Source organism: Mesocricetus auratus, unplaced genomic scaffold (assembly GCF_017639785.1).
Source record: "Mesocricetus auratus isolate SY011 unplaced genomic scaffold, BCM_Maur_2.0 Super-Scaffold_100011, whole genome shotgun sequence".
NCBI lineage: Eukaryota > Metazoa > Chordata > Mammalia > Rodentia > Cricetidae > Mesocricetus > Mesocricetus auratus.
The window spans coordinates 3034590-3052584 of record NW_024429195.1 but is presented as its reverse complement, the minus strand read 5'-3'; the positions used below and the strand labels follow the sequence as shown (position 1 = coordinate 3052584).

The window sequence follows — 17995 nt, the reverse complement described above, 5'->3', positions numbered from 1 at the left end:
TGCCACTCCCTAATGACCAAGCTTTCAAATCTATCAGTTTATGGGAGCCATTTTTATTCAAATCACTATGCCACCACAGTACAAACTGGTGAATCGATGACTTTACTGGGGTTACTTACAGGAATGTGAAATGAGGGGTTACTTACTGGAGCAGAAATAGCTCAAAGACAGCTATACCCTTCAAAGCCCTGCTCTGCATGGTTGATGGCTCACAAAAGCTGGAAACCTAGGGTGAACTGCATAGCTTGAAGTTATAAAATAAGATAAATAAATTATCTAGACCAGTTAGAAAGTGTCCTTTTCAAGCAGCTTTGCTGTTCTCTAATGCTTCTAAGCAGACTGGCAGACCTAAGAGTGTCTCTCAGGTATCCTCACTGCTAATGTAAACTTGAGAAGGTGGGGCTTAATGGATATGGCCAGTTTCAGGGAAATTCTGAAGCTACTGAGTTGTTCACTTCCTGACTTTTAATGAGCTTGTAAATGAAATGCTTTCACTTCTCTTTAAACACCTTTTGTCTTAAAGAGCTTCCTTACAAGATGGAATATTTCAGGCCAGGCATGGGTGGCGCACGCCTTTAATCCCAGCACTCAGGAGGCAGAGGCAGGCAGATCTCTGTGAGTTCGAGGCCAGCCTGGTATACAAAGCGAGTTCCAGGACAGCCTCCAAAACAATACAGAGAAACGCTGTCTTGGAAAAAAAAAAGATGGAATATTTCATCTAAGAGAAAATTGCTACAAAATAACATCCAAATAAAGACACTAAGAAGAACTTGTGTTATGAATCCAATCTATCTTTCTTTTCACACGTGGATGCACACTTATCATCCAAGAATACTTGACTAACGCAATAACCTGATACTTCACTATATTAATCAGCTTTTTGTTGCCAGGATAAAACACCAATGAAATCAACCTAGAGAAGGGAAGGTTCTCTTGTCTCATTGTTTTAAAGGTATCATTCCATCATCACTTGGATCCACTTGCTGTGAACCTGTGTGAAGTCAAAGTGCCATCATGTGAACTCTTGAAGGAACAAATGTACTCACTTCATGACGCCCAGGAAATGGAGAGAGAAAGAACCGAGGGTCCTAACTTTTGTTGCTGGGGTTTTCTTGTTCTGCCAGGTCCTGCTGCCCTTCTCAGCCCCAAATAAACACACAGAGACTTACATTCATTATAAAACTGTTGGTCAATAGCTAGGCCTTCTTATTGGCTAGCTCTGTCTTAATTATTAACCCATAGCTACTAATCTATGTATTTCTACATGGCCTTATCTTACCAGAGAATGCCTGGCGCATCCTATCCTCCTGGTACCTCCATGGCGTCTCTCTTGGCAGCCTCTCTGCCTAACTTTCCCAGAATTGTCCTCATCTCCTAGTCCCGCCTATCTTCCTGCCTCTGCTGGCTATTGGACAAACAGTATTTTATTCATCAATCAATAAGAGAAACATATGTACAGAAGGACATCCCTCATGAAACCTTTCCTTCAAGGGCACACCCACACTTGCCTACCTTCTCTGACTAAGCTCCTTCCCAACTCTTCCACGCACTGGCAACCCAGCCGTTTAGCACGTGGCTTTTGGTGACATTTAAGATCAAAACTCTAACAGTCTGAGACTCTAGTTAACAGCTACAAAACTATCTTGCCTAATTCTTGATGTTGAGTCTCAATCAACAGCAACAACAAAAACAAAAGAGGTATTCTCACATTTTGTACTTGGTCTTAGCCAAATGCAGAAAAGCCGACTTCGAATTCATGATGTTTGAAGCACAACCTGTCAATTCACTGATCTCTTCAATTACACCAACTCTAAACATGCTTTAGCCACGGTTTCCATATTAGATGTAGACGTTACGCATTCAAAGTAAGTTTAGAAATGCCCCTGATATTTTTCAGTCACTCTGTTCTTAATCTTGTGTATAATCTTGAATGTGTTTTTATTAACTCTCATGAATTAGCATTATATGGTAAGCAAGTGCTGGAGTAATTAAAGGTGCTAATGACCTAACCATTCGTAAATACTTTTTTCTGTCTCGAATTACCCGAGCACTTTCCTACTCACTCTTGTATTCAGACAAGATAAAAAAAAATCATTTCTGTATATATCCATTTTAGATCAGAGCTCAGAAAGGTCACTGCACTTGCAGCTCTTCAAGTTACACTTAATAAAGGGTGAAAATGTCACTTACATTTTGTTTGAAAGAAATAACACTGAGAGAGGGGGAAGGAGTTGAGGAGGACAGAGGTCTCATCGTCCATTAAACCATCAGACAAGTTGATCCAGATAAGCAGTGAGGCTTTGGAAAGGATATCAGTTTCCCACAGACTTTAAACTGCAGAACCACACCTGTCTCTCAGGCCAAGAGTCTGCTTCAGAAACTATTCGCTTTTTGCATTCAGGTTTCAGGCTTCGTGAAACGTAAACCCTAGTCCCCACAACAACCAAACCCAGTCCCCACAACAACCAAATCCCATCCTAGGAAGATGGGATCTTCTTGTAAAGTTCCAAAGAGCGTATTTCACATACAAATCTTTATAAAGAATTCTGGAGGTAGCCCCAGATGAAAGATGATTGAGAAGAACGGATGCTGGAAAGCAGTGGATACTCTTTTCTCTAGTTGTTTCTTTAAGGCGTGGATCTGCCTGATGCAGATCAGTTGTAGAGTGGAGCAATGATCGGGAGTACAGCAAATAACTGAGAACTCTCGCTAGTGTCCTACACCCACACTATCACACTGACTTATTAGAGTCAGTGTCTATTTTTCAAAACGTGTCATGGGTGATCTTGAGTCTATTCACCCACTGTCAGCACCATGCAGTCTGTACACTCAAGGGAGTTGACCTTGCACAAGACACGCAAGTCTGGAAAACCGGAAGTCCAGAGTGCCCACTTCCTCTGCAGGAGCCCCATTACCATCCATAGATGATCACCTCTGGCTCCTCAGCCCTGTTGGAAGTCCCCGTATTTTGCCCCTATTATCTTACTGGGCACAATTATTGGTATCTCTCAAATCTGGAACTTGTAAACTAATTTGCTTCGGTTTCTTCTGGAATGCTGCAGATGAGACATCAGAGCCTAGCACTTGCCTAAATGGTTTAGTCACACAGATCTATCACCCGGCGGTCTTTCAGATAAAAGTGGCTGTCCATAAGACAGCCTCTTCATTTAGGTCATGAATCAAGTCGTCCTGGGCTCCCCCACATCAGTTTATGGATGTGAAGCAGCAATGCCTAACCCAGCAGGTAACCCTATATTCTGTGATCAGGTCTATCCTATTCTGGTGTTTGCTCTTAAGCAGGTTATCAGACATTGGTTTTCATGGGTCCATGCCCCTGTAGGAATTACACGAAACACAGAAGCTGACTTTTCGTTGACCCACCTGCCTCTAAGTCACAGAAAGAGAGGATTATCTCTCATTAGCACATCATCTTATGCATTTTTCAGTAAACCAACAGTTATCAACAGCTGGCTTCACTGGGCACCATTACACGCTGCAGGTGAGCAGCAACAGTTCTAGTATATTCAATGGAATGTGCAGCAGATAATCCTTGTTCATTCCCTTATTTTCTAAGTTGCAATAATGGGGAATACCAAGAGTGTCCCACATAACCAAGGTTTATCTAAAATTTCATGACAATGGAAGAATGACAGCACTGTCAACATAAGAGAAATGAAAAGAATTAATAAAATAGGAAGCCATACTCAGGCTAGAAGAGGAACAATTGCACTCCTACAACTTCATGTAATTTAAAACCCATCATAATGCATAAAATGTTAATATAAATATTAAAGAAATGTAACAAGTAGTTTGCCAACCCTTAAAACAACTGAACAATATGCTGTATTAAAACTATATAACACATAGCATGGAATAAATTTTCTCTGTGTTTAATTTTTTGCTGTTGCTATTTTCCCTCTTGGTAAATCAGGACAATATATTATTAAGATTGCAATAAAATGTAGTGGCACTACATTGGAAAAAACTGGCTTTCCCATTCCACTGGGCATCAATTGCAAACAGCTTGTTGACTAGGATTTTGCACCCACTTCTCCTTCTCCCTGTTAGAATTTTTTCCAGTTTGAACTTGTACAGGCCCTGTGCATGCTGCCACAGTCTGTGAGTTCATATGTGCATCATCTCTGTTGTGTTTGGAAGACACAATTGCCTTGACATCATCCACCGCCTGTTTCTTGCGATCTCTCCTCCTCCTCTTCTGTATAGATCCCTGAGGCTCGGAGGGAGGTGCTTGATGAAGCCATCGCATTAGGACTCAGTGTTCCAAAGTCTTCCATTGTCTTCACATGGACCAATTGTGGGTCTCTGTGTTAAGGACTCGCACAACTTAACACTTCATTACCAGAACAACTCCCTCCAGAGGGGTAGACCTTTTGGTTTTGTTTTGCAGTTAAAGTTATTTACTGTACACACATACAGTAGACAGAGAAAAAGATCCTCTGTGAAGCAGGGGTATAATTTAGGAAGCCCAAGCTATAGGGCTGGGGGTTCTAAAGCTTCTGAGCACTAATTAACCCAACCCCCAATTAATGGTTGATCAGTTTAAAGAAAGCTAGGATGGCTGATTGGCCCAGAACTATGGTGTGATACGTCCTTATCTAGCCTCAGACTGGTTGAGCCAACCCATCATCAGGGACCAGATGGTGGGAGACAGAAGCTGCATTCAGGAGAAGCTGGCCATCCTGGAAATTCACCGCCTTTATCACCTAGCCACGGCCCTCTCCCTGTCTCTGCCTTTTAGAGAATGTGTCTAACTCCTGGTCTCCCATTCTCTCCTCTCAGAGGTCACACTAGCTGCCATTAGGGCATTTGGCGGTGACAACCCCTCTTAGCGATTTGGAGCTGACAAAGGGTTGATGGTGTAGGGGCAGCAGTCACAATGTCTCAGAGCAGGGTCTGTCTAAGTGGCCGCAATAAAACTTAACCAATGGCGATGGTCCAGAGCAAAAGACAACCATTTGGTGCTGGTGTGTATCTTTGGAACTTGTCATATGAGTGTGATAGTATCTTCAACATGTAAAAAGTGAGACTGATAATTCTATAATTCCTACTGAAAGCATAGTTAGAAAAATAACAGAGGCAGTTTTGCCCTCATGAGACAAAGAGAACAGGCAAGAAAATTATCCAGATAACCTTGGGAGGCTTTGTCATGGGTAACAATAAGACTGATAATCTTATTGGTTTCTCTGCCTCTGTTATCTACTGGAGGAGGCCGTTTGTCTGATTGGAGAGTTCAAGAAGTCTTTCACGAGCCATTGAGTTTCCTCTGTTATAACCTCATGGGGAACACTAAGAGACAAGGTTAATGAGGAAAGTTCCTCTACATCATGATTAACATAAATTTTGTCTAGTAAGGTGAATTGTAACTATACGGTTGACTGAGCAGTGGACCAGAGCCCTGTAGGATTGAAGGAGTGTTTGGAAACCTCACATGAGAAACTGATGAGTAGCTGTGACGGGGGATGTCCTGGCTGTATGATGTTAATATGCATTTCTCTTATTGGTTGATGAATAAAACACTGATTGGCCAGTGGCCAGTCAGAAAGTATAGGCAGGGCTACCAGACAAGGAGAATTCTGGGGAGAAGACGCAGAGAGAGAAGCTACCAGAGAGATACCATGTATCTACCAGGAAGACAGAACACAGGACATCCTCCAGTAAGATAAGGGCCATGTAGAAATATAGATTAATAGCTATGGGTTAATAATTAAGAAAGAGCTAGCCAATAAGAAGCCTGAGCCATTGGCCAGTTTATAATTAATATAAGCCTCTGTGTGTTTATTTGGGACCAAACAGCTGTGGGACCAAGAGGGACAGAAACCTCCATCTACATAACTGTATCATTAGTTAGTCCATCCCAACAGTACATAGCATTTCCCATGTACCATCCGTAAATTCTGATGGGAGTGAACACTAGAAGCTAAGTTTGGATGAAGTCTGGGCCCCACTCCTGTTGGGGGCAAAGCCGTATGCCGTTCTTCAAATGACAATCTGAAAGGGACACAGCTTTGTTTCACGGCATGATGATGGAACAGATTCACGCAACTAGTATTGGAAAGGAGGTCTAGATATTTATTTAGAGAGAGCAATCACTTCCGCGAACAGCCAGGTCAGCGCTCTATGGTCTCCTTACCGCGGTCAGGATCCAAGAGAGCGAGAACGCCCACCTGTCCTTCTTTTATCCCTGAATCTCCCCACATACCCGTGACCACGCCCCGGCGCGTGGTCAGCTGCAGGTGCCTGGTCTCTCCCTGCAATGGAACTGCCCATCGACGGTACAACACGGGTATTTTGAATAATCTTCTAATCCTGCGAGTTTGACAGCAGGCTATTTAATTCGCCTCATTTAACCGAGGGACCTGGCTGGTTAGGACGCAGGATGTCACACTGCGGTTATGGGGAGTTGTATCCCACAGGAGTGAGGTGTATGAGGTGAAAACGCGGTTAGATTTAGTCTCAGCGTTTACAAGAGTGGGCCACTGGCACACGGCTAGTTCAGGTCCCGTTTGCATTAGACTGTCCAGAAGACCCCGGGTTTGTGTACAAGCCCCCTCCCGGGTCATAGTGGAGGCGTGTCCCTGGAAAATCTGCTCTGTGGCCCCTATCCACTCTTTTAGCCCTAAGGTCTCTTTTGTTAATGCACTCTACCCCTTTCCTTCCCCCTCAGAACAATACTCTGACCCTGCGTCCTACTCAGATAGTGTCTCTCTTCAAGTGGCCCATTGTAACTGTCCTGCAACCCCCAAGTCTGTACCAATTCTCCCAAAGTAGGTCTCTCCTTTTGCAAAGGAGTCCTGCAGTCATAGGGGATCCTCGGTCTGTCATTTCTTTAGGCCAGGTTTAGAAGAGCCACCAAAGGAGCTGGGTCTGTTGGAGGGGTGTGGCTTGGGAGTACAACTGGGATAAAAATGATGGAGCCGGAATCTAGAAATGTCCCAATGAAGGGCGTGTGTGGTTGGGACCATTCCCAGGTAGGCAAAGGTTTGGCTATGCCACAGGGGAGCTCCAAGATCCAGTCAGTCAGCCTGCAGGGTGTTATAGGGGCCTCTGGGTCCTTTTAGCCATGACAGACTCAACCTGGAATGTAAGGTCGGCTCCGGAAGTCCTATGGCTCACCAGATAACTCCTAGCAGGTGGGTTGTTTATTGAGGGAATTCTGTTAAGTATCCCCATGGTACGGGGCAGGGAGCTTTTTGGGACAGCATTCTAAGTTAGAGAGCCTTACATATCTGGTCAGTCTCATGAACCCTGCACAAGGAGGTTCCATATTGGGAGTGGACCTTGCAGCTGGTTAGCCATTCCAAGTCTGCAGTGGTTGACACCACGGCACTCTTTCCCATAGCCGGGGGAGATCAGCACGACTTGTGGCAGCAGCTTGGATCATGGACATTTAACCTGGTTCCAGCAGTGACAACTAGGACCACGGGCATCAACACGTCTGCAGCAGCCTCGTGAATCACGGATACCAGCCACGCCTCTGGCACAAGCACGGGCCATGGAAGTCTCTCAACGAGACCCAATCTGGAAAATGAACTGTCATTCATCTTGGACCTCCTGAGATCGTTCAGAATCGGGGTGATCCCGGGGCCATAACAGTGTGTTCAGTGCCTGAGCAAGCACTCAGGCTGCTACACACCATCCCTCCCTCCGTGCTGGCTGCACTGCTGGAAGTCTGGGAATGACTGACGAGCACGTCTGAAGCACCCTGGGTTAGGTAGCACCATAGGCCCCCACCCCCGTCCCCTCTCCCAGTAGAGTGAGCAACACAAGCCACAGCAGTGACCCCATGCCTCAGGCCTAACAGGGGTGGGGAGGAGACAGGATGAGGCAAGTCTATGGTGACCCAAGATTCCCCGGGGGCGCAAGGACCGGACCTACTTGGCAACGGCATGCTCCATTCTGCCATCCTTCCTGTCTCTATCGACCATTCGTTTGCAATCTGCTGTGTGTCAAATTATATATTACTTTGCCCAAACAGTTTTCCATGCAAATACTTTATCGCAGTGAGGCACTGGTCTGCTCTAAGGTTTCTGAAGCACCATAAATACGGGGATAGCAGCGAGACTCCACTGAGATAACCCGTTGTTGACCAGATTCGGGGTGACTGCATGGTGACTGCATAGCTGGGCAGAGTGCCTGGGGGAAGCGCACAGTTGAGCTCCAGACTGCTGTACACCCTGCCCTCTCAGCGCTGGCTGCCCCCACTGGCGCTCTGGGCAAGACCATTGTGCTGGCAGCCCAAGGACAATGCCACAGCCTTATTCTCTCCTCCCCCAGTAGGGCAAGCAGCAGGTGTGGTCATGCTGTGGGCTGGGCCTGCAGGCCAAAGGGTGTACCGGCCTATGCTCTGAGTCTCCCGTTTGCCAAGGACCAGGCCCGCTCAGCAACTGCGCGCTCCTTTGTCGGAAGCTGAGGTCTCCCACCCTTGACCCCCCAGCGCTGTGTCTCTGGTTCCATTTTTCCCACCGCGCGTTTTGCTCATTCCACCACCTCTCTCTCTCTCTCTCTCTCTCTCTCTCTCTCTCTCTCTCTCTCTCTCTCTCTCTCTCTCTCTCTCGCAATTCCATGAAGCTGCTTCTTAAAATCACTTCTTAAAAGCGTCTTCAACGAGGATGTGGATGGGCGGGGTGGGGGGGAGGGGGTGGGAGGAGAGGAGGGAGTGGGAACCGGGGATTGGCATGTACAATGAGCAAAGATTATTCTAAAATTAAAAAAATAAATAAATACTTTAAAATGAGGAGAAAAAGTGTCTTCCCATAATTCCTGCCCCCCCCTGCCCTTTTTTTTTTTCCTTCAGTTGTTCCGGAGATGCTGTGTGCTCTGCAGACGCATGCTCTGCCTGCCCCATCTCCCCCTTGAGGCCTCTGTGGATCTCCCAGGCTCCTCAGAGCAGCCCCAAGATCCCCCCCAGGGTGCTGGTGGCCACTGCCATCTAGAATCTCTTGGCGTCGTTGTTTTATGTACCCTCTCTGTCACCCTGTCCCTCAGGCTTCAGCTGGAGCAGACGAAAAGAAGCTCTGCCCTGCGACTTTTCTAAGTCTTCCTTCTAAGAGTTTTCCTCTGTTGATTCAGTCTGAGAGCCAACGGCAATTGCCGGGTTTGGCTCAGCTTCAGACTGCCATTGCGCCTTCTTCTGCTCTGCCCTTTGATTTATAACTTCTCTTTTTGTCCTCTGCCTCCCGTTTTAATTTTTTCCCTTTTATAAACTTCAGAAGTTTTGTAGGACCAGTTTCGGCTATTTATTTACTTACTGTTTTCACATCCCGATTGACCACATTTCCTCCATCCTCTCCTCCCAGTCTCTCCTTTCCCCACCCCCCACCCCCCACCCACTCTTCCATTTCCTGTCCAAAAAAAAAAAAGGAAGATCTCCCATGGATGTCAACCAGCCACAGCATATCAAGTTGCGGTGAGATTAGGCACCTCCTCTCCTATTAGGACTGGACAAGGCAACCCCAGAAGGAAGAAAGTGTCCCAAGCCAGGCAACAGAGTTAGAGACAGTCCTCTTCCCCACCCAGCGTCCCACCACCACCTTAGGAGTCCCACAAGAAGGCCAAGTTACAAAACTGTAACGGATATACCCAGGGCCTAGGTCAGTCCTTTGCCAACTCCCTGTTTGGTGGTCCAGTCTCTACCAGCCCCTAGGAGCCCAGGTTAGTTGATTCTGTGGGTTTTCTTGTGGTGTCCTTGGCCTCTCTGGCTCCTACAGTCCTTCCTCCCTCCCTTTCACAAGATTCCCTCAGCTCTGCCTAATGTTTGGCTGTGGTCTCTGCATCTGCTCCCATCAGATGCTGGGTGAAGCCTCTCGGATGACAGTTAGGCTAGACACCAGTCTGTAAGTATAGCAGAATATCATTAGACATCATTTCATTGACTTTTTTTTTGACAGTTGTGTTTGGTCCTGCTCCTGCAAACAATGCCTGAGTGTGACAAAATTCATTTTGATGAGCATGGGACCCAAACACCACCTGCTACCTGACCTATAAAAGCTGTAAGAAATTGTGGCAGGCTGCCACACCTTCCCAAAGCATTTGCTTGGATCCTGGTAGGTTGTAAATAAAGAGCAGTTCTCCCACCTCTCCAAGAGCATGGCCGATTCACTGCTGATCGGGGTTGCCCTAACACCCCTACCTTTCCTAAGCTGACAAAGCCTTGTCTCTCATGAGTGAAGACCAAAAAGCCACATGTTCCCCTAAGATCCAATGCTGACTAGTGGTATATGCAGAAAATCTGTTGTGAGTCCTCTTGGAAAAGTTTTCCTCCCATGGGAGAGATAGGATGAGAGAAGAGAAGGAAGAGGGAAGGGAGAGAAGGAGGAGAAAGTCCTATGCCATCCGGTAAAAAACAAAGGAGCAGAGATCCCCAATCTCCTCTTCTAGGTTGTGGATACTGATGTAAGGGAAAGTGACATTGGAGTTGGCGTAGTCACTTTGTGACAACAGGATATTCCTGATGAATCAAGAGATGTCAGATTGAAATGACGTAGAGATTGGAGAGGGGTGACCTCCGTCCCCATCACAAGCACTGCAGATGAAGCTCCTGCAATAAGAGATATATTAGCAAGAGAAAATCAAAACGAATTCATTTGATTGTAACTTTATGTGACACGGGGGAAAAATACTTATTTTATGGTGAGGCCCAACAAAGCAGGTGTGGCCACTTGGAAATGAGATTTGACAAAAGGGATACAATTCAATGCTAATAGCTATGAGGAAACCCAGGAAGGCCTTGCCCAGATTCTTCTGGACCTTTGGAGTTGCAGCATCTACTATTCTCAGCTCTGAGGCAGGACCCCCTCAGAAAGAAAGGTCTCGTGACCTGTTTTCAGGCAAGGATGAGTGCTCTGCATAACCGTCGTTGTCAACTGGATGCGATCTGGATCCTCTACAGGAGCCCTCTCTGGCCCTGTGAGGGAATGTGAAGAGCAGTCAACTGGAGTGTGAGGATCCACTGGAAATGTGAGCAGTACCCATTGCACAGGTTGGGTTCCTCAGACTAAACCAAAAGGAGAAAGCCAGCTGACTGCAAGGATGGAATGTTCTCTGCCTCCTGACTGTGTGACCAGCTGCCTCCATGCGTCTGCTGCCATGACTTTGCCCCCAAGACTTTGCTCCCTGCCAGGAGTGACTGCACCCTTGCACTGTGAACCAAAACAAACCTTTCATCCTTCTTATTGCTTCTTGCCAGGCTTTGACTACAGCAGCATGAGAAACAATTGACACAGTGCATAATGAACGCAGTAAGTAACTCAGTAATGTCCGAGAATTTCCTTGTGGCCAAGGGCTTTGAATGGTGAGCGATAATTATAATATTGGTAACTGACTTGGCTAGGAAAGGTTGGTTCTAGATTTACAACTGCCTTTGAAAGGTGGAATTTTAATTTCAGGACAGGAATTTTTGCTTCAGGAAAGATTAGGAGCCAAAGATGGTTGGGTAGGAGGACGGAGAGACCGTCATCCTAAAGCTGCTTGGGAAGCTTCTCAGGCCCTGAGCCCAGAGCATTTAGCACACCAAGGTGCTCTGCTTTGGAGACATTTCTTCCTGGCCCTCGACACAAGTGTCTGTGTCAATAACTGCTGGGTCATAGCAACAACACTGGAAACATGGACCTCCAAGCCATCAGGGTACTGACTACCTCTGGGTAACGATATCCTGTCCCTGTAGACTGATGGATACCCTGAAGCATAGCCTCTCTTTCCCTGCAAAGTACAGCTGCATGTGTTGAAGCAAGGAAGGGTTTGTTTAGTTGGGACTCCCTACGGTTTTCTTCTGAATCATCAATCACGGGAACTTAACGGCGGCTGATGCTAATAAGTGAGAAACAAGACTCTGCTGTTGTTAACCACAGAATTATGCCTGTCGGTGCTTGATTCCATCTCTATACTTTTAACTCTGAGAGCCTGATAGCCTTCTACTTGTAGCTGGAAGATCCTGACTGATCGGCCACAGGGACTTGTCATGCATATAAGCCAACTGTGTCTGTACCCTGAGAGTTGCTCTCAAGATGAAATGAGCATCAGCCTTGCTGGCTCCATCTCCAGTCTCCCTGCAATGTCAGAAGCTACACACACAAAGTCTCACCAACAAAGCAGGCCAACTATGAGGTGAGCAAGGACGACACCAATGGGCATGCCAAACCAACGGGCAAACAAACAGAAGCTGCATGTTTGCAGCCCTACACAGAGAGCTGCAGGCAATCAGGGAATGCCGAGATGGGGAGAAAGAGTCTGCTCCAGGGAAGAGCTTACCGATTTGTTATCTAATACCGAAGAGTCAGCCCTGAAAACATACATACCAGTAGCATTTATTGTTGTGTAGAAGTTTCCTCTGAGATTGGAAGTTCCTTAAACCAGAAGGTAAACAATATAAAATAGCTCCAGGAAGTCCCTGAAACTGACCAGATTCACCTGGCCCCTCCTTTCCAGAGAAAGCAATAGAGAGAAGGCTGAGTCACTCTCAGACGAGACTTAGGCCAGAGCAGCTGCCCAGAAGAATCAGGAACTAGCTGAACTGCCTGAAAGAGACTTAGACTAACTGGGTCACTTGCCAATGATGCTTTCCAGCCTGTTGGGCTGCCTATAGGCTGTGCAATGTACCCCAGGTTTCCGGCTTCTGTGCGCTGTTACCCGTGCTACGATGGGTGTTGGTGATGAAGCTGTCTTTGAGTCATGTCTGCGCCTTCAAGTAACTAACCACTCACCCATATTTTTGTAAGTAATCCCCCCCAAAAAACTCTTTGGTTCACCAAATTGGACTTGGGCGGTATCCAGACCTGGGTCTGTTATAGGATCCCTACTTGTAGTGAATAGACATGTGTGTTGCATCTCCCCAGGAAAAGTGTTGTCACACAACAATTATACACACTGATCTGGTTATACTTAGGAATATATATGTTGGGAGATGTCATTCTGTAAAAATGTGTCTGCTTGGTTTGAATAAAGCACCGTTGGCCAATAGGGAACCAAGATAGGTGGGACTAGGAGTCGGGGAGGATTCCAGGAAAGAGAGGCACAGGGAGATGCGATATAGCCCGCCGGAGGAGTAAGAGGTCCGGACCCCTTTCTCTGGTAAGAGAGATACTTAGATTAACAATTATGGGTTAAATACTTGAGTCAGAGATAGCCAGTAAGAAACCAAGCAAAGGGCCAACAACTTCATAATTAATATAGCGTCCTGTGTGCTTTTTGTGGGTTCAGACAGCGTGGCAGGTCCCAGGCAACTGGCAAGGAAGACTACACTCAACATACATATATAATAATCAATGAGGAAAGAGGCAATTAATTTGAAAGAAAGCAAGGAGGGGCACTGGGAGGGTTTGGAGGGAAGAAGGGAAAAGGAGAATGACGTACTCACACTACACAATCTCAAGAAATAAAAAAAAGAAGGTTGGCTTTAAGACTGCTAGCCTCCTGCATCAGCTTCCCTATCGCTGGGATTATGGGCATGCAGATGTCCACCCCTGGTTGCTAAATGAATCTAATCTCCTCACGGCTGTCCACTTGTCTTGTCTTTGGCATCTGACTCTGGAATGGAATCCCACTGACCACCTTCAGCGGGTTTTCAGAGTCTTCTCATTATCCCCCCCCCCATGGATCCATGTAGCCCCCTTTCAGGATGGATACCGGCCTTCTACAAACCAAATCTTTTAGCTGTTCACCCTATTTTATGGGCTGTCACACATCCGCTTAATGAATTCATTCTGGAATGGGAGGGCTAGAAATGCGTTCTGTGGTTGGAAGTAAAAAAATAAAAATGAAGCCAATGAATACAGATGATACATTATAGCTCTCTCAGCTAGCAAGACTCGGTGATGAAAATGAAATTTTTTAAAAAAAATATGAGCATTAAATGTTATATGTTTGCTATTCATGAAATCAGTTCATAGCGATTACTTTAAAATGTCAATATTTTCAGTTGTCTTCATACTTTACTTTGAAATGGTTGTGCTGGGTGGTGAGAATGTCTTTAGGACACGTCAGTCCAAAGCCATAGATTCAATAATCCCAGTGGTTGTGGATCCAAAGAGCAAAATGACTTGGTGATAAGCAGGGATCATTATGCCTGGTATCTTTCCTGCTTGTTTGGTTTTTGGAGGCAGGGTATTGCATCTACTACATTATAACCATCCGGTAGAGTATTTTTAATTAAATATTTTTAGAAATAAAATGTTAAAAGATTTCCATTAAAGGAAAGTTATAATGTTGTAATCATAAAGAAACCTTGTTTATTTGAAATTATCTTTTTAAATGTTTTTTGTTTAAGTTAGAAACAAGCGTGTTTTGCATGTCAATCTCAGTTCCTTTTCCCTCCCCTCCTGCGCTGTTCCCCACCAACCCCCTATCCCATCCCTTTCTGTTCCCCAGGGAGGGTGAGACCTTCCATGTGGGATCTCCAAAGTCTGTCATATCCTTTGCAGCAGGGTCTAGGCCCTCCTCCATGTGTCTAGGCTGAGAGAGCATCCCTTTATGTGGAATGGGTTCCCAAAGTCCATTCATACACTAGGGATAAATACTGATCCACTGCCAGAGGCCCCATAGATTACCCAGGCCTCTTAACTGACACCCACATTCAGGGCTCTGGTTTGGTCCTATGCTGGTTTCCCAGCTATCAGTCTGGGGTCCATGAGCTCCCCCTTGTTCAGCTCAGGTGTTTCTGTGGGTTTCTCCAGCCTGGTCTTGACCCATTTGCTGATCACTCCTCCCTCTCTGCAACTGGATTCCAGGAGTTCAGCTCAGTGTCTAGCTGTGTTGCAATGGGAAAACTTGGAAAACTGCCTAATCCAAGTGGCCTATCTGAGTTAATATAACCTGTAAGGGATCAAAAAGCACTGTGTGCTTTTCAGATTCATTTTATTGAGGTAGTGTGATAACTGCTTTTATGTGTAAAGTTGACTGGGCCTTGGGGTGCCCAATGAGTTTATTAAACCTTACTTATGGGAGTGCCCTGTGGTGGTTTGAAAGAGAATGCCCCCCCAGAGGCTCATATATTTGTCCCAGTTGATGAATTGTTTAGAAAGATTAGGAGGTATGACATTGTCAGAGGAAATGTGGCCTTATTGGAGGAGGCAGGGCATTGGAGGCAGGCTTTCAGATTTGAAAAACCTATGCCAGGCCCAATGTTGCACTCTGCCTGCTGCTTGGGAATCAGGAGGTAAAGCTCTCAGCAACTACTCCTATGTCTTATGTAGTACCATGCTCCCTGCCATCATCATAGATTAATCCTCTGAAATTGTAAGCAAGGCCTCACTAAATGCTTTCTTTATGAGTCATGGTGTCTGCTTAGAGTAACAGAATATTGACTAAGAGTTTATTTACATGTATCTTAATAGGTTTAGCACTTTCATTGACAGACTGAGTAAAACAGACAGCCCTTGCCATTGTGGATAGTCTTCTGTCTGTCAAAGCCTTGGGTACAACAAAAGGCTAAGAAAATATCTTTGTTATGGCAATGGCCTTCTCTTGACATTTGGCTCAAATTCATGCTGGTATTTATATTATTAACTCTCCTGCCTTTTAGGCTTCAGGCTCAGGCTAGAACAATTACCACCAGCTCCTTGTGCCTGGGCAACTCAGCCTCCATAACTATGTAGTCAACCATTTACAATGAGTCTATCACACACACACACACACACACACACACACTCACACACACACATATATACATATATATGTATATATATGTATATATGTGTTATATATATATATGTATATATTCCACTGTCCACAGTTCTCTCAAGAAATATGCCTGTTATCAACCAAGAATGATTGGTTCAGACGTTTGCAGGATTTTCTCTTCAATGCAGTTACAGAGAACACTGAGGGACCATGGCATGTTCTGGTCATAGAGATATCCTAAGTGTCTTCCCGCTGGATAATCCTAATCAAGTGTAAGAAGCAAGGAGCTGGGTGGTCACACCTATCATCTGGAATATTTTTGGAAGGCGATGAATACAGTGAAGTTGGCTGCTTGTTTCTAATGGCACTAGGCACTGTGGTGAGAAAGGTAAGAGCTCAGGGATGCAAACTCCTACCTTGAGTGCCAGATAAGTCATCTTAAGTCTAGCATATATGTCAGAGCACAGAGATGTGAAGGGTGAAGCCTTTTCCTTGCCAGCCGCTTTGGTTTTTCCCCACCAGTCTCCTGGGCTCTGCCACGTTGTAGTCCCCAAATAACACTCAAGACGCTGTATTAAGAAGCTGTTGGTCATTTGTTTGTCTCTTGTTGGCTAGCTCTGACTTAAGTATTTAACCCATCTAAGTATTTCTCTTACTGGAGAAAGGGTCCGGACCTCTTACTTCTATGGCAGCTACATGATGACTCCCTGTGTTTCTCCTTCCCAGAATCCTGCTCAACTCCTAGTCCCACCTATCGTACTTCCCTATTGGCCAGCAGTGCTTTATTCAACAACCAATAAGAGACAGATTTACAGAATGGCATCTCCCATCAGAGATGGACAAAAATTCATGCAGAATCTTTCATTCCGCAATGAGTGCAATTATGGTGTACGCTGATTCCCCAAAGTCATAGGGATGTACCTTAAATGTTAGGCTGTTGATTAGGAAATAACTGGATTCTGTAAATCAGAGTGGAGCTCTATGGGGTGAAGGTGAAGGTGAGGTCGTTGAGGCCCTAAGTCTATCTTTGCCAATGGAAAGCCCTACCGACTCCCAGTAGAAGTGACATTGCATCCGATGTTCCAGATCTTGGCCCACAATGCACAGCTTGGATTTGATCATGAAGAAGTAACTGGCAGTAATTCTCAGAATCACCAAAGCCATGCAATGAAAGTAAACATTTTTGAACTTTCTCAGACTAGGGAAGACCAGGAAGATGTGTCAGTTAAATGCCACACGGAATCAAGGATTAAAATCCAGTTTAGGCAAAGGGCAGTCATTGGGAAAACTGATAAAATCTGAGTGGCTACAAGTCAGTTAATGGGACAGTTTGAATCTTAACTTTCTATTTTTTGACTGCCATGCTATGGTTATGTAGGATGTTTACACTTAGGGGAGATGGATGAAGGGTGTACAGGAATTTGCTCTACGTGTTCTAAACTGTTTTGCAAGTCTAAATTCATTTCAAAATGAAGACATCAAATGTAAGAAATAAGCTCAGAACACTAGTTAGAGCAAATCACCCAGGCTCCAGGTACACAGTATCATACACATTCCTGTAGTCCTATCTACATGGTGGTGGTGGTGGTGGTGGAGGTTGAACTGTGAGCTTGAAACCAACTCATGCAGCACAGCAACAGCAATATCCTGTCTCCAAGAACAGAGAGCCAAGGAAACACAGCAAATTACACAAATATGCTGAAATAGCATCCAAAAGTAGAAGACACGCAGAGGAAGGAAATGTGGAAAATATTCAGAATACTGATTATGTTTTCTCTCATTACACTGTGTTCAGAGCATTCCTTGCTATCATTGAGAAAAACAAAGCACAAAGAAAAAAGACATGAGATGCCAGAAAGTAAATCACAAGCCAGCATGAAGACCAGTGAAAAATAACCACTTATTCAAAAGAACCTCAAGGTTAAGAATTGACCAAGCAAGAGTTAACACAAATGAGTGATTCCCTTTCTCTTCTAACTTCTAGTGATAAAGCATAATTACGCATTTGATGGACATAGATATTCTATTTCTTCTAACAGGAATTATCTACCTATAACTTACAAGTAAGGAATTATTTCTCTTCCTACAGATAAGAAAGGAAAGCTAAAGGGAATCATACATAAATCAGAAAAGACTATAGAAAAAAAATAAAAGCATGCTCCAACAAGAAAGGGCATGCACACGTACCCCCAACTACTCAAGAGGCCATGGTTAAGGTATTACTTGAACCCAGGCATTCATGGCTAGCCTGGGCAACACAGCGAGACCTGTCCCTTGAAAATCAGAAAGAAATTAATGACTGATCACCCAGTAGTTAAGTGCAAAGGGGATAGGGATTCAGAGTGCCATAACATAATAGTAA

The 17995-nt window shown here is 45.1% G+C and overlaps 1 long non-coding RNA gene across 2 annotated transcripts in view; it reads right to left on the bottom strand.

Moving 5' to 3' along the window:
- LOC121143151 overlaps positions 1-17995 on the bottom strand; it is a 45950-nt gene that overhangs the window by 20193 nt on the left and 7762 nt on the right. The window contains exon 1 of one of the 2 annotated variants that reach the window (XR_005880278.1): positions 9270-9317. The exons of the other annotated variant lie outside the window; for it this stretch is intronic. This is a non-coding gene — a long non-coding RNA (uncharacterized LOC121143151). Of the gene's footprint in view, positions 1-9269; positions 9318-17995 lie in introns of those variants that run through there. 2 annotated transcript variants of the gene reach the window in all.